Here is a 17741-nt window from a genome sequence, read left to right as displayed (position 1 = left end):
TAGCGGAAAAGCTTAACGAGAAAGAGCTTTCAATTGCGATATTGGGTGAAAAATGAAATAGAGCGACGAAGTCCATGGGTTAGCATGGGATGAACGGATCGAGCTCTCGGATTAAAATTTGAATGCAAAGGCCAGATGGATTGAGTTATTTGTTATACTTGTTTATTCTCGATTCTTCTTATTATCATTTCATTATTTTTTTTTATTAATATCCTGAAAAATCCTAAACTGTTAGACCCGTGACAAATTTATTCAAAACTAATTTTTTGACCACCAAAAACCCTAGACTAATACACATGTGGCAATGTTACCCCAAATAACCATAGAAAAAAAAATCTCAAACTAATATACTTGTCATAAATTTATTTCAAACTAAAATTTTGACTGTCAAAAACCTAAAGCTGATACATTTATGACAAATATATTTTCCGTTAAATTGGATTAATTCCACAAAAAATCACCTAACTAGTATGAGTGTGACAAATAGAAAGCAAAATCTCAAACTGATATACTAATCAATTGTCATATATTATCCAACTCAGTAATTTAATTATAAAATTTAACAGAAACTAATATAGAATAAATTTAACAAAAGTGTCAATTTATGATAAATTTATCAAAAGTATACTAATTTGAATTTTTGTAATCAAAAAATTAATTTGAGACAAATTTATTATAAGTATACCAGTTTGAGATTTTTTTGTAGTATTGATCCTTTTTCTTTTTGTGTTTTTCACAAGAGTAAACATTTATTGTTGATTAAAATTCAGATGTCAACATCGATATATCAGAAATCTCATACATATTAAGCTTTTCATCGTAATCAAGCATAGAACATCATAAAATACGGATTCTTAGCCTTATGATTTCTGTACAAGTGTTTACCATTTCTCATCGTATTCGGGTCCGACAGATTTCAAAGCATGGTTTTTCAATTTGTGGCGTTTTGGCCGTTGAACTAAAAAGCAAACCGTCTCAACATATCTATTATATTTTACAATGTCGCAACATTTCGTTGTAATCAAAGGCATATGCAATATCTTATGTATTTTGACGATATTTTACAAATACATTTATGGCATTTCACCATAAGCAAAGTGCAAAATATTGTAAAATGTAATGTGATGTCATGCCATTTCGCAACACATAATTAGTATCATTATTTTTATGATGCGACCATGGTTTATCAGAAATTATATTGAAAATGCCACAAAGCAATTATAAAAGATTCTGCGCTTTCATTATCGCATTGCGCATTCCTTTAAAAATAGGTTGTAGTCTTTTTTATTTGTCAATTATGGTCTTCATCTTTCCTTGTTAAACGAGGGAGCTGAAAATGGGCTTTAAGGTCCGGTCCAACTTGACCGCCAGGGCCTAATAAATTTGATTGGAATCCCTTCACACAAGATATGCTATAGACAAATTAACACCAGCAATTTGGAAATTCGTTCACGACATTCGTCATCTCGTGGAAGACAGCTGAATCTCTTCTACTATGCCAATCGCTACTGCAGTGATCCATGTTCTTTTTGTTGGCGATCCGAGAGATCAATTTATTATGGTTTCGAGCTTTCTAATCTTGAATGGAAATTGTACACTGTCATATGAATCTATCCTAAAAATTGAACTTTCCGATAAATCATTGTTGGCGTGCAGGCTAGAACATAAAAAACTGACTGTGACATGGTTTTGAACTTTTTTCTCAACATCCCGAAAGTACAATTTTTTTATTTTATTGAACCTATCCGTCCACAGAATTTACTTCATGTAGGGTATCCAAATATTTAAACATTTGACTTGCAGAGTTAATTCACTTATCCTTCGAGTCCAACCGGATGTCTAGGACTAAACTTCTTATAGAACTTGTTATCAATTAAATGCACAACAGAAGTAGTTATTCACATCAGATGATTAGATACAAAAACAATGTACCGAAGATTGTTTACATCAAAAGGGAGAGAGACAGTTTTAGTAATGGATATGTGATCTTCCCAAAAAGAGGCCAGCGGGCCGTGGCGACAGGTGAAGGGAAAAAGATGAACAGTAAAGAAGGAAATAATAGAAAAAAAAGGAAAAAAAATAAAAAATCAGAGATATTAACAAAATTGCAAAAAGACATCGTTTCCTTTAAGATTGTTTACGTCAACTATTACCATGCCATTTAGAATGGTTTGCATTGACTGGACCTCCAAGTCAACTATTTTATGCATAAATTAGCTGGATGGATTACATTGGAAAATCCTCAAAATGTATAAAACTAAAATGGTTAAATGAAAGAATTTATGACTAAATTGGTGGACATATAATAAGTTTAGGAAATTTTGACAAATTCCAAATTTATCTAAGAGACCATTGAAAATATAGATGATATTGGCCAGGCCTATGACGTGATTTTAATTCCTAGTTCTTGACCCGCTAACATAATGAGATTGGGTAAAGAAACAAACATGCGTGGATAATACAATGACATTTTAATGTTCGAGATGCTAAGACTCATAACTAAATTGGTTTACTTAGTAACATATGCGCCACTCTTTAAGTAATTAATCAAGTTAGTGAGCCCATTTAAGCAACAAATAAGAATGTACCGGATTTCAGCAAACAGCTATTAGTTTGTGTAGCGTTATTCCTTTCCATGTACATAGAATAGATAGATCCGGAAAGCAAGCAACATAAGTTTAAGTCTCCGATTCCTTCTCCCTTCATTTTTCAGTTGTTCATTCATGTCAAGAGGTAAATCTTTCATGTGAGAGTCTAATATTGCTATAGTAGGCAGAAATATTAAGGAATTAAAAAGTGGAAATGGGATGATAATGATAAAATTCCAAAGGAGGCACGCCGACAGTCGCCAGTCTCCGTGAGGTGGTGCTAGTACACCTACAGAGCGATTTGGACACAGCAGACAAAGACTAAGAGAGTCCAGCTTCACGTGACCAGCTTGGACCGGATTCAGCTGGCGATACATCTCTTTTACAAGACAAGTGTTTGGAAAAATGAGCGAGTGGTATTTTTAAATTCTGCTGTGATTTGCTTTGATCTAACTTTTTGTCGTTCAACATTGGCTCGTGCTGTTGACCGAATGGGAACGGCATCTTTTGACTACTAAGAGCAAATGAAACAGGGTTGGTGATTGGTAGGTCCAACCAACATTATCTGCATGCATCGATGCTGCCATCATCTGCAAAATAGAAAATGACCGAATACTATGGTGGTCACCGAGGTTTGTCTCTTTAATGTCTTGGTCGTGATGGCATAGGGACACTCCATATGTCTCCATTGGTGCAAAACTTGCCATGACAACAACCATGACCTAGCTAAGATGAGAATGCTTTCTTTTTGAGATTTACCAATGACAGGACATGACTGGATAGTAATTTATATCATGATAGCCCATGAAGTTTTCACATTGTATTAACGTTGCCCATTCAGTAGTTCAATCAAAATACCACCATAAATTTGGAGTTCAGAAAGATTGCGAATTCTACTTGTAAATGAAACTTAGTTTATCTTGAATCATATCCCAAGAATATCACATACTTTCCCCTCTTTAATATGGCCAAAGTACAATTTGGTCCTAAAATATGCAAAATGTATAATTGAGTCCTAAAATTAGTGAAATTAGTTCAATTGAGTCATTCCGTAAATTTTGCCCAATTTGGCCAACAAAAAATGCTAACGCAACTTTTTTAAAATTTTTTTATCATTCCTACATGGTGATAACGTGGCCAAATCATAAAGTATAAAACTCAAACGATGTCATTTTGGTCTAAACCTGATTTTTAATCCTAATTTTATTTCAAAAGTTTAAAAATAATCTAAATTTATTATAAAAAAGGAAAAAGAAAAAAGAAGAAGAAGTCGGGCGGGTAAAACGTAAGCCCTTGCCACCACGGCCTCCCAATCACTAAGAGGGGTTGGTGAGGGGTGGGGGGTGAGCTGGTGGGGTCATCGAGGCCCACTAGGGGTCGACAACCCTCGCCAACATTAGTAAAGGGCCTATAGGCCCTTGTCTAGATCTGGGTAAGGGTAATGGCCCTCCCGTGACTCTCACCCCTAGGTGAAGGATGACATTGGCTGGGGTTTTCCGATCCCCAACCAACCATTCCCCCACTGTCGCCAACCCTTCCCAATGATGGTGGGTGGTGGAGGTGGCAGTGGTAAGGGTTTGCAGCCCTCGTTGCCTGGTTCTCTGTCCTTTTTGAAAAAAAAATAATAATTTTAGTTTATTTTTTTATATAATTAAAAGAAAAAATCATATTAACAATCAAACTTGAATCAAAACTATGTCGTAACCACATCATTGCCATATAGGAGAGATAAAATATTTAAAAAGCCACGTTATCATTTACTATTAGTCGAGTTGGATGGAGGTAATGGAAGGACTCAATTGCACTTTCTTAATAAGTTTTAGGACTCAATTGCATTTTCTTGATAAGTTTTAGGATATCGATAAGCATAATTTTTTTTTTTTTTACTATGTCAGGTGAGCAACAAGAACCTAGATGAAAGAGAAACGCATTATCATAGTAATGTGGTCTATTAAAAAGTGGAATGTCATTAAAAAAAAATTAAGTCCAATAATGGCTACGATAAAAAGGATGAGGTTTTTTCTTAAGGATTTGATATTCTGGTTCCCTTAATTCCTCATGATAGACGTTTATCACATCACACTGGAGAAAGCATAAGATTGAGATGGAAGGAATTAGCTTCTCATAATTAATAATTGCAAAATTGCTATAAATTTTGACGTAAAATTTGAATGTTAATTTTAAGAACCATTGAATTTTTTTTTTTAAAGATGATAGGACAACCTTTTGAAGGAATATTTCAAATAGGAACTTGCGTTCATATCGTTTTTTCAAAAGAGGATCCAAAGTGAACACGGTCTCAAATTAAGATTTGAAGTGACTAATAGTATCAAATAAAAGCATGAACTCAGGTGGGCTCCTCACATCACTTTTCAAGTCATGATCAGGGCATTTTGGTCTAGGGTCTCTTTTTCTTTTCTCTATTCATCTTTTTCCTTTGAAGCTGCTTCAGCCCTAAGCTCTTGACCATGGTGCTGTGGTGGTTAGCTAAAAATATGGCAGCCAGCACATCCCCAAAGGCATTTTCGAATTATCTCAAGCCTGTCTGAGAATTGAGTTCCTCCTATTTAGGGAAGAAATAAAAAAAAAAATCCTACTTTTTTTCTTTTTTAGAGATTTTATAAAGTAAAAAGAGAATTGGTAACCTATGCCCAATAAAGAAATATTTTAACTTTCAATTTATTGATTTTACATTATTAAAAAAAAAGACAATTCTTGGAAAATGGCAAAAGCTTCTTTACTTAGATATTTAACAAGTGCCCTACTTCAACGTGTTTTGTTCTAATATGAATCATAGGATTTGTGGTTACAAGGCATTCTTGTAATAGCCCGTGCACTTCTTTGCTATCCAAGTTATACAATTCACTCCAAGAAACATACAATGACTTGAAGTGGACACGCGAGTAACTTTGCATCTAGCCCAATCTGCATTAGTGATGCAAATAGGTGAAGACTTCTTTGTGACAAGATTCAAAGTCCAAGATGTAGAGTGCCTTATAGCATAGCATACACTCGACCGTCTGTAAGTTGGCTGCAGTTGAAGCATGCATATGTTGACACCCGCTTATTTCACAAAAAAATGGAAGTTCACCCTAATAATAAAATGTCTTTCACCAAAAGTTGATTCTAGGTTTTTTTATTTATTTCTTTTTTTTATTATGAAGATGGGTTCTATGGCAATTTTGGATAGCAAGTCTTTGATGTGTTATATGGTAAAAATAAAATGCAATAACGATAAAAGTGAAAGATAAATGCTAGAAATAAAAAGACTAGTTACAATGAAAATCGTGGATATGTATAGCTTACTAGCCACGATTACAATATGCAATTATCACTCTAAACGCAGTTACGAAAGCACATCCTTCTAGGTTCTTGGCGTGTACGTGGACAATCATTATTCACAAGCAATTACGACCTCCAATGCCGCTAGTATACTTAACCATCACTCGATATTTGTGTCTTTATACAACATCTTGATCTATGTGCTCTCCTCGTCTCCAACACATAGCCATAAGATAGTTAATCACCTGTGTTTTTCTTTGATGTCATGACATTTATTGAATATCTCTTGACTGCTTGTTAATACCGTTAGTTATCCTAACTCTATCATGTAGCTATCAATATCCACCCCACATGATTGTCAATTTTCCCATGACTCGAGTCGTTTTAATTTAACTCATCTCACCTAACTGGTCAAATTCTATTGTCATCGATTGCAAATGAAGAGTCTATGAAACACTGAAGGATCGAGACATCTCCCGCGGTCCCCTATATCACTATGTATCTGGTCCAGAGCACAAAAAAATCGACAACCTTGAGAACGAATTGACAATTCAGCACTTAATATAATTTGACCTAATCGAAAGTCTACGGGCCGGTTACTGACAGAAATAAAATTATTCCTTCTCAATACTGCAAAATTTGACTATATGGGGATCCCAATCTTTGATGCCAAACTTGCTTATTTGCTGATTTTTGCCTTCTAGAGAAAAATGCTAAATTTTGTGGATCTCTGACGGCATACAACCCACGCTGATTACCGTCCGTTATCAAAACCTGATGGGTCTTCGAGACGTTAAAACAGAAACCAGATCCATCAAACTCAAATAACAATCATAATCTTGTGCGAGTTGAGAAACGGAGAGATTAGTCTTCTTTATTTGGGGAATTACCAAAACGTTTCAAAAAGCTGGAGTGCTAGTCTCCTAGATGCTTTTCCAGTAAGACCAGTAGCCAATATGACTTTGGGTCAGCCCAAAAATTGAATATGTGGATCAATAATGATAAGGAATTACAAAGTGGAAAAAGGTGGACAATCACGGGCCACACCAGAAGTGGCTACAGCTTCTCTGAGGTGGTGCTACTACCACCATTAAGCGATTTGGACTCGGAAGATATTGTCCAGGAAAGTCCAACCTCACATGTCCTGCTTTCACCTGATCCAGCGGCTGATGCTCACTAGAGAAGTGGTTTAGAAAAATCGACAGTGAACGTTATTATATATCTGCTTTAACTTGCTTTTTGTCGTTTCTTCGGCTCGTGTTGTTGACCAAATCGGGAGAATGCGAAGGGCATCTTGGACTTCTCAAAGGCAAATTAAAGAGGGTGGATGATGATAGGTTGGTCCAACCAACCTTGTCTGCATGGAGCGTCAGGGCTGCCATCATCTGCAAAGTAATAAATGACTCGATATTTATAGTCAATAGCATTTGGTTTAAAAATGTTTTGGTCATGATGAGAAAGGGACCCTACATATGCTTTCACCGGTGTGAAACTTGCTATGACAACAGCCATGACCTAGCTATAAGAAGAGGCTCCTTTCTTTTTGAGATTTACCAATTATAGGACATGACTATATTATAATTCATATCATGATAGCCCATGAAATTATCGCATCATGCTATCGATATTACCCTTTAATAATTTGATCGGGGTTCTGCCGTGAGTATGGAATATGAAAAGATTGTGAATTTTACTTTTAAATGAAACTTATTTGATCCTGAATCATGTTTTCTTAGATTTACCAATGATAGGACATGGCTAAATTATAATTCATATTATTAGAACTCATGGAATAATCGCATTTGTACTAGCAACGTCACTCATGGAATTATCGCATTGTACTATCAACGTCACCCCTTTAATAATTCGATTGGGATTTTGCCGTGAGTTTGGAGTTTGAAAAGATTGCGAATTCTGCTTTTAATTGAACTTTGTCCTGAATCGCGTTTTTTGAGATTGATAGGACATGGCTACATCATAATTCATATCATGATAGCCCATGGAATTATCGCATTGTACTATCAATGTCACCCCCTTAATAATTCGATCGGAATTCTACCGTGAGTTTGGAGTCCGGAAAAAGTGTGAATTCTATTTTTAAATTAAACTTATTTTGTCCAGAATTGCATTCCAAGAACATCATACAGGTCCACCATTGTAGTACGGCCAAAGTATTGCCAAAGAACCCCATGATTGATTTGTGTGTGTTTTTTTTTTTTTTTTTGAGGGATATAATGGGGATTGAAGAGGAGATTCACAGTAACCTTTGTTGTTTTAGTAGATGGGAGTGAGACAATTTGGAGTTTAACTTCAGATTATCTCTATTAATCTTCAATGAGTTCTTAATCTCTCCCAAAGTAGGATGATTCGACTTAGTAGCAACACGATTAATTACTTAATTAATTAATCCATTCTTTTCTCTTCTTTTCTTTTCCACATCGTTTAGCGAATCCTTTATCCTCTTCAAAACCACTCCAACCAAATGCAGTGTTCTTTCTCTTCAAAACCACTCCAACCAAATGTAGTGTTCTTTCAAAACAACAATAGAAAGCATGAGTAAGGATCACAACTTTTTTGTTTTTTCAATTTTGTCAGGTTGAGCAACTTGAACCTAGAGAGACATGTCCTTATTGTTTGATCTATAACGAAAGTGGGACATGTTTCTAGACAAAAATTGAAAGTTCAATAGCTGCCATGATAAAGACATGTGAGGATGTAAATAATGGGCTTGTCCTCAATTCCTCTTGATAGACGTTTGACTGATAGGGTGGTCTTTTGAAGAAGTCAAATTTTGACCCTCAAATTAAAAGAATCGCGATCGCGGCGATAAAAACAAAGTTCAATATACAATATGGCAGCTAGCACACCTCCAGAAGCTTTACAAATTATCAAAGCCTATGCGAGAATTCATTTTCTCCTATTTATAGAATATAAATCCTACTTTTCCCCTCTTTTAAAGAATTTAAATTAAACAAGTGTCGCGTTAACTCATGCTTAATAAAGTAATATATTCTTTTTCAACGCACTAATTGTGTTTGATGTGAAAAAAATAATACTGCTATACTGACAAAGTTTCGTTATTTCGATTTTTTTAATCAGCGTCTAGAAGTATCCGTTTACAAAACCTAGGTAATAAATAGAAATGAAAAGATTTTCGCCGAATGGAGACGTCAAACCATACTGCTATACTAGAGGGACCCAATCGAAAAATGGTTATTTCTCCTCACTAGCGCCCTCTCATTTGTATGTTGAATTGACTACTTGGATCTACTAGTTGAAGCACTCAATTATAGTCTATAAGCTCATACCCCAAGCATTGTTCTTTCCAGAATTCAAATTTATTCAAAATTAAGCCAACGTATAGTCACTAGACAAGCGAATGAAACCACAGTTAATTAATTTGACTTTGGTGCGCTATTTTTTCCCTGGGCATAGTATAACCTCTTGGCGCGAATACATGAAAAATGAACCTTTAAAAAAAAAAAAAAAAGCAAAGTGGAGTAATTTAGGGTATCTCGGGGAGCATCTTCGACAGTTTCTTCCTCAAAGCAAGCAATTTCATCGTCACGCCTACCCAGCCACCCCTTTATGCCCTGTTTCGTTGCACGGCAGCTTCCTCGTCTTCCAATTGATTCAGTGTTTTTTATTTTATTTTATTGATTTCCCTGCTCTTTCTCTCTTCATCTCTTCGAGTTCTGAGTATCGAAACTCCAATCCCATCGAAGCTCAATCGTCAAAGCCTCTCGTGCTTTCTGATCGCAAGTCAAGTGGGAGTTAATCGTTCGTTGCTGATGCCAGTAATCCGCCTTTAACACGACACACTTCACGAGGCTTTTGTCTATGCCTTCGCTCACTTGCCGATACATCGCAGGGCCATTTAAACATAGATTTTTCGTTGAATATAAAAGGATTATTCATTAACTCATTTTCTTAATCGATTCAAATGTCGGAAAATAAAATTTTGTTTCTTGACAGAAACCTAACTTTAAAACTAACTATAAAGACCTCTCTCTCCCACTTGTCGTGTCTTGTTATCAAGTCTATATCGTTGTCATTGCTCATCATTGTCACTGTAGGGATTGCCACCAGTCGTAGGTTGCCACCGTTGCCACTTGCTCCCGTTTGTTACCCTAAAGATCTAAGATAGTTGTCCTTTACCTTGAGGCCAACAACCCAAGATTGGAGGCTAGTAATATGATGTCGAACTATTTATATGTAAGTTCAATTTTTGATATCAACGTGTATAAATAATCTGGTATTAGGGGTTCTGTCAAAGTGCAAATCTTGCCTAACTTCCCTTAAGCAAACAGCATATTCACATGATTATTCCAAAGTTAGGTCATATTTATTAATGAAGTATGAAGTTATCAACAAATGCAGGAATAAAACATGTTTAAGCTGATGAAAGCATCACCTTCCAAAGTCCCACCAAAGGATTGCATAGGAGGGGATTAGGACTTAGATCCAACAGTTGATTTGCAGTATGGATCGATGGTTCATTCTATGCATATTCTTTTCCAAATAAAGTAGATAAGGTGGTACTAGAAATCTAACGATAATTATGTTACGACTACAAATTCTACGAATCCTATTTTTCGGATCGAAGAGATTAAATGAACCCCACCTTGTGGCTGGTGACAACGATAGCAAAATCTTCATTATTCTCACCCTACTTTCCTGTTAATGAAGCTTCATCTGAGTAAAAAAGAACTTTTTATCGTCAAGAAGAGAATGATTGGCCTCGTGCATATATTCTGCAGATGGTGGTGGAGCACTTAATCGAATTGACTAAAAATGTAATCGACCCGCACTGACACTACTAATCCTTCCTGGTCTTCCTCGTGTGTGAATGTCAAGACTATCTCCCATAAAGTATTCTTCGCTTTCGGTCGTCATTTGTCCAGCAAGGTTTCGTTGAATCTTCCCAATTTATAAGCCAGAAAAGCAAAATTTAGTGAGGCATGCACACCGCATCTGATGGCCGAACTTCGAGAAAATCCTCCACTGATTCTCATTCCCTGTACAGAGAGAACCTCTCCTTCCTTCTTTTGGGTCATCATTTTCGCATAAATAGTTGTCCTCGGAATCGTCAAAAAAAATTATCGACTCCCGAAAAGGCGGGCGCCAGCAGTTTGCTGCTTCTGGAAGCAAATCAGAATCTTCAATCAATCTTGGGCACCGCAATGATTTCCGCTTCTAATTAGTAAAAGAACTGTGGACGAAATCTCCGAAATAGTTGTTAGACATTTAGTTAAGAAAAGTTTGCATTTTTAATTGCATTATTCCTTTTCGTATTATAAATTATTAATGCATTACAAATTGAAACATTTTATTATTAAATGTGATAGATAAATGCCTCAAAAGGCACTTGTTAATAAAATTTACGTTAAAGAATAAAGACATATAAATTGAGAATAATTATGAATCCATACATAAAGTTATATGACATTTTATTTGTTAGTTTAAGTACCTCCTCACAATCTCCCACGATACTTGTCACTGTATCAGTTATGGGGGTTAGCTTTGGTTTAGCTATAGCACTACTCAATATTATATGCATAGCTTGGCCTAAAACATAACTACCTGCATATTGTTTTTGCTTTCTTTTTTGAGTATAAATTGGATTCTTCAAGATTAGATGGAAGATGGTGGGTGACAATCATCTTAAGTTGCTATTACATTGATGTAGATGTATACTAACTAGGGTCGTAATGTAAACGATTTATTAAAAAAAAAAAAAAAAAAAGAGTTGTAGAGTTGCCATGCATGAAGAGTTACAATATTTAATCAAGTCGAGTTTCTAATTCAAAAATGTTTGACTTTAGTAACTTGACATATAAATTTTTATAAGGAATGGTATGAATTATACCCTAATGTTGTCTTTCACTTCAAAAATAACGATGTCAACATGTGTTAAAAAATTACCATCTAAATGCTTATTTTGAAAGGGTCTTGATTAACTTTTAACTTTGATGTTTTACTTAATTCAAATTTCATGAGACATGCATTTTATTTTTATTTTTTATCTGAGAATGTCGTAACATATAAATATTGACATATAAGGTCACATATTTTTCCATAACTTTTAAAGGTTGCATAATATTTTAAATTTTGATAGTAATTTTCAATTTTGCAGAACTATCAACAACTGTGCCATTTAATAACTTCCTTGGCAAGAGATGTTTGAGGACTTCGAATGATTTTTATTACTTAGATTTAGTAGGAAAGTTTGCATGTATGTGTTCTATAAAACGTTATCCTTTTGTAGTTTATCTCACTTGTGGTATTGAATTTTTCAACTTTCAACTATTATTGCCGTGACGAGCAACAATAGGTGGTCCAAATTAGCAGACCAAAAATCTAGTCCGTTACTCACAATTACAAGACCATAAGTTTCGCCAATACCAAGATTATTGCTTTGTGATTGAGTCGATTCCAATTTTGGCACGGTGAGACACTTCCTTGATGTATTACTCTTTGAACTTCATTTCCTTAAATCACTTTCTTTCTTTCTTTCTTTCTTTTTTTTTTTTTTTTTTTTTGCGTAGGCAAGCTGAACCATGACATAAATGTCTAGAAGGTTCTCGCATATGCTTTTGGAAAGTGACTTTCATATTTTATAAATAAAAAAAAGAACTTTGTTAAAAATTCTATGTGGATCTACTTGTCAATTTCTATTTTTCAGACCACATCCATCAAACTAATTAATTCGACAATGAACGTTGTCTTCCACGACGATATTATTTAAAAGCAAGCTGGGCTTTAAAAAATCCCCATTTGTCAGAACTTTTCGACTTCTTCCCCGCAAAAAGTTAAAGAAGAGTCACATTCGTTCAATAACCCAGAAATTTCTGAGATTATGACCTCCGATTATTGCTCCTCTCTCTCTCTCTTTCTGTCTCTCTCTACGCACATTATCTCAAGAAAGTGAGCTCACCTCAAGCTAATGTTCGCAGATCTTTCATGTGAACTCCATCGTCACGCCATGCATGTAAGTGTGGTGCTCAAGCACTAGATTATATCGATTCGAAAGCAACCACCGCAAGCTTAAGTTCCCCAATTTGTCCTCCCTTCGATTTTTCCATAGTTTCATTCATGCTCAGGAGGTGATCTTTTGAATGGTGGGAGTCACAAATTGCTATAGCAGGAAGAAACATGAAGGAATTACAAAGTGGAAAAAATGGGATTATCATAAATTCCAAAGGACGCACACTAAAAATGGCCATGCTCTCTGTGAGTCGGTGCTAGTACACCTGTCGAGCGATTTGGACTCAGCAGACAAACATCAAGAGAGTCCAACCTCCCGTGACCTGATTGATCCAGAATCAGCTGGCGTCTCACTTACAAGACAAGTGGTTTGGAAAAGGGAACGCGTGAACATTATTGACTATCTCCTTTAATTTGCTCCGATTTACTTTTGTCGTTCAACATCGGCTCGTGTTGCTGACTGAAATGGGTGAACGAGCAGGGCATCTTTGATTTCCTAAAGCAAATGGAATAGGGTCCATGAGGGGCTGGAACAACCAACATTGTCTGCATGCTTCCGAGCTGCCATCACCTGCAAAATAGAAATTGACTGAATAGTACTTAGTCAATGACATCTGTTTTATATAATGTCTGGACCATGATGGCAGAGGGACACTACATATGTCTCCACTGGTGCAAAAGTTGCCGTGACAACAGCCATGACCTAGCTAGATGAGACTGCTCTCTTTTTTAGATGTACGAATGAGAGGACATAGCCATATTATTATTCATATCAGGATAGCCCTCATGTCACCCCTTCAATCATCTGAGCTAAATTCCTCCCTAATTTTGAAGTCCGTAAAGATTGTGAATTATACATCTAAATATAACTTATTTTGTATTAAATTGCGTTCCATCATATTCTTTTGCTTAGAGATGATTAGTTCCAAGGTTGGTTTCAGGTTTGTGGAACTTGAAAAAATCCTGTTGATCTTGAACCAGCCTAAAACTTCTTTTTCTGTTTCATTTATGAAGGAACAAAGTATTAACAAACACTGAACCACCGTTCAGAAAATGCATACACAAAAACGCTTGAATGAAATAGTTATACCATATAGGCATTTCATCAAACATCTAAAGTACAAGTAATTTTCTGAACTGAAACTTCAGCAGTCCAGACAATATATTCACCAGTTTTCAGCGCTCAGATCCAAGTTGACAAACTCAAGTGCACCTGGGGTGGGGGGTTGGGGGGAGAGAAAAAGACAAAAAAATAGACTTGGAGTTTGGGTTTTAAAATATGCTCTAAATTGCTGGTTCCTAGGTGGGTGGGTGGGTGGGTTAAGCACCCAAATTTGGGAGCTAGACTGGATATTTCTTTTGAAATTAAGACCCGAGCTCACCCCTACTTTTGCCGTTGGAGTTTGGCCAAAGAACCCCATGATTAATATTGTGTTTTGTTTGGAGTGATTCAGAGAGGGTTTACAGATAAATTGTGTCTTTTTGCAGTGGAAGAGGAGAAAGGATTTGGTTTTTTCCTCTGGATTATCTCTATTAATTTTTGCTGAATTATAAATCCCTCCAAAAGTAGGATGATTTGACTGTGAAATTGATTTCCTGCTGTTACTCTTCTCTCTTAATTAGTTTTGCCAAACACAATTGATTTGGGTCATAACATAATTGATCATTTAATCGGTTGTTTTCTCTTCTTAATTTATTCCCTAACAATTTATTGAGCCATCTATCATTTCAAAATCACTCCATTTAAATATAGTCTTTTTAGAACAATAATTGAAAGTATCATTATGAATCACATATTCGCCTATGATGATAGGTCGAATAACACCAATTTGTGATACTTTTTTAGACAAAATGGGAAGTTCAAAAGCTGTCATGATAAAAAGGTAAAGGTTTTCTTGTGAGGAAGTCAATATTCAAGTTATCCTCAATTTCTCATCATAAACATTTGAATAATAATCTCAAGAATCATTAGATCCTCAAAAGATAACATTGTAATCTTTTAAAGAGGTCAAATGGACACTCAAATTGAAAGAATCGCAATCATATTGACGAAAAACAAAATAAGTTCAATAAAAAAAAAATGGCAGTTAGCACATCTCCAAAGGCTTTATGAATTATCACAGGCCTATGTGAGTTGATTTCCTCCTATATAGGGAAAAAATAGGATATAAATCCTAGTTTTTCCCTCTTTGAAGAAAATATAATAGCCTTTTAACTCATATATAATAACGAATCATTCTCATTTTCAATGCACTAATTACATATAACACAATGAAGACACCACTTTGAACCATACAAACTTCTTCTATTTGAATACTTAATTTGTCATCCCAAGCTACTCGTTCATAAATTGGAATGAAAAGTTTTGCCCAAGTGGAGGAGCAAATACGAGCTATTACTAGACAAACTCAATTTCAGAAATGATTATTTTAAATAAATGCCTTCCTCTTCTTTGTATATTGAATCGACTGATTATAGTATATAAATTCGTATCCCAAGCATTGTTCGTTTCAGAATTCAAATTGATTCAAAATTAAGCCAACTTATACTTGCTAGACAAACGAATGAAGCTAGAAGTAATTAATTTGACTTTGGGGCACTCTTTTTTTGTTTCCCTTGCGGATAGTATAAATGCGTGCGATAACACATGAAGGGGTATATTTTTTAATGTTTTTCAAGTTAAGCGGAGTAAAGAAGGGTCTCTCGGGGAGCACAATCTTCGACAGTTTCTTACTCAAAACCAGCAACTTCATCTTCACGCCTTCGTAGCCACCCCGATCGTGCCATGTTTCGTTGCGCAGCAACTTCCTCCCCTTCCGATGGATTCAGTGTTTTCTATTGAATTTCACGTTTTCTTCGTCTCCTCGAGCTCTGTGTATCGTAACTCGAACCCCCATTGAAGCTTTCAACCGTCGAAGCCTGTCGATCTTTCTGATCACAAGCCAAGTGGGAACTAGTCATTCGTCAGCGATGGTCGGTAATCCGCCATTATTACGACACAGTTCACGAGGGTTTCGTCGAACGATACGAAATAGCTTCGCCACGCGTGTGATCTTTTTGGCCCCTAGCCTGCCTTACCTTGAAAAGAGTTTGCGAGCGTTTTCAGAAACGTGTCTTGAAAAGAGTGTCGAATGATAAAGAAAAAGGTGGAGGAAAACTTCTCACAATCTCACCTTCAGTCCGTGTACTTTTTGTTTTTTTCAAAATGATAAAACCATTCTTTGTAAAAAGGGTCACTATTTGTCCTTCTAGAAACTGGGTCGATTGAAATGTTGATGTGAGCACTGAAATATTTCTTATATGGCGTCAAGTAGATGCCATATTAGCAACATGAAAAATCATACACGTGGGGGGGTTGTGTTGGAGAGGTGAGGGCTTGATAAGAGGTCGGCCATCATCTTGCAGTGATGTCATAAACTAAGTTAAAATTACCAAAAAAAGTAATATATTTATTGTAATTGTGTTACTTTAATTTTCAACTTTTTTCTTTAGCTAATTAATTCATAAACATTTTGTATTTATGCTAATTCAGTCAATCTGGTCAAAAGTGCCCAGCCAATGTTGACATTAATATTGGTCGTCTTATATAGTACCATCGACACTGATGTAAATAGTTTTTAAATATTTTTTTAAAATTTATGTGTCTTTATTTTAAAACTTTTTTCTCTTTATTTTTTTTTTTACTTTTCACTTCCTTCATCCTCCAAGAGGTCATCGTTGGTGATCAATTGGAGGCAGGTTCGGCGAGAGCCTAGCCATGTATGGGCAAGGCTCAACCTCACACCTTGTGGGCTCAACCATTGCTAGTGGCTAGGTGAGGCAAGACCTTGCCAAATCTACTGATGGCAAGGCTTGACGCTCACCAAATACGGTGAGGTCTTGCTGGCCTTGCCTTTGGCCAGTCAAGCGTCGACAACTAGTTGGAGGAGAAGAAAGTAAAGAAAAGCAAAGAAAATAAAATAAATAAAATAAAAATTAGAAAAAAATACTACTATATTACTTAAAATTGTCTATATCAAAGACTAGTGGTATCATGTGGGATAGCCAATGTTCATGTCAATGTCGACTGGCCAGTTAAAATTGATCGAATGGACTATATTGGTATAAATACAAAAAGTTTATAATTTAATTGGCAAAAAAAAAAAGTTTTGGATTGGATTGGAACAATTGTAATAGATTTTAGGACTTTTTCATGTGAACACCGGTTGCATCACTTAGGATGATTAACATCTATGTCAGCATTGAGTGGCAAACCAAAATTGACTAGATGGCTTGAATTGTCACAAATACAAAATGTTTAAATCTCAATTGGCAAAAAAAAATATTTAGAATTAAATTGGCACAATTGTAATAGGTTTAGAACTTATTTGGTAATTTTCCCCATAGGTAAGCAATCACCTTGGTTACTATCATGTGGGGTTTGCGATTACATGAGGCTTCTGAGGGACACAACTATCATGGTACCATTTAAGTGTCATTATTCTTTGAGGCTTGCTAGGCATCAACAACTTGATAGAATACTTAAATATTAAATTATGCTTTCATTTACAAATTTAAGTTTTCAGATTCAACTTGTTGATCTGTTGTAGGGATCGTTGGTCCAAATAAAAAGGACAAGTAGTATTAGAAATGTAACGATGAATATGCTACAACAATAAACTATATGAATCCTATTATTCGGATAGAAGGGTTAAGTGGACCCCTCCTTGTAGTTGGAGATAAGGATAGTAGAAGTTTCATTATTTTTTGCATACTTTCCTGTTAAGTGAAGCTTCATCTGAGTGATAATGAACTTTACTCAATAAGAGGAGAATGATTTGCCTCATGCGCATTCTGTAGATGGTGGAGCATCTTATCAAAATGACTAAAACCGAATCGACCCTC

Source organism: Eucalyptus grandis, chromosome 8 (assembly GCF_016545825.1).
Source record: "Eucalyptus grandis isolate ANBG69807.140 chromosome 8, ASM1654582v1, whole genome shotgun sequence".
Lineage (NCBI taxonomy): Eukaryota > Viridiplantae > Streptophyta > Magnoliopsida > Myrtales > Myrtaceae > Eucalyptus > Eucalyptus grandis.
Note: the sequence above shows the minus strand (reverse complement) of the source record.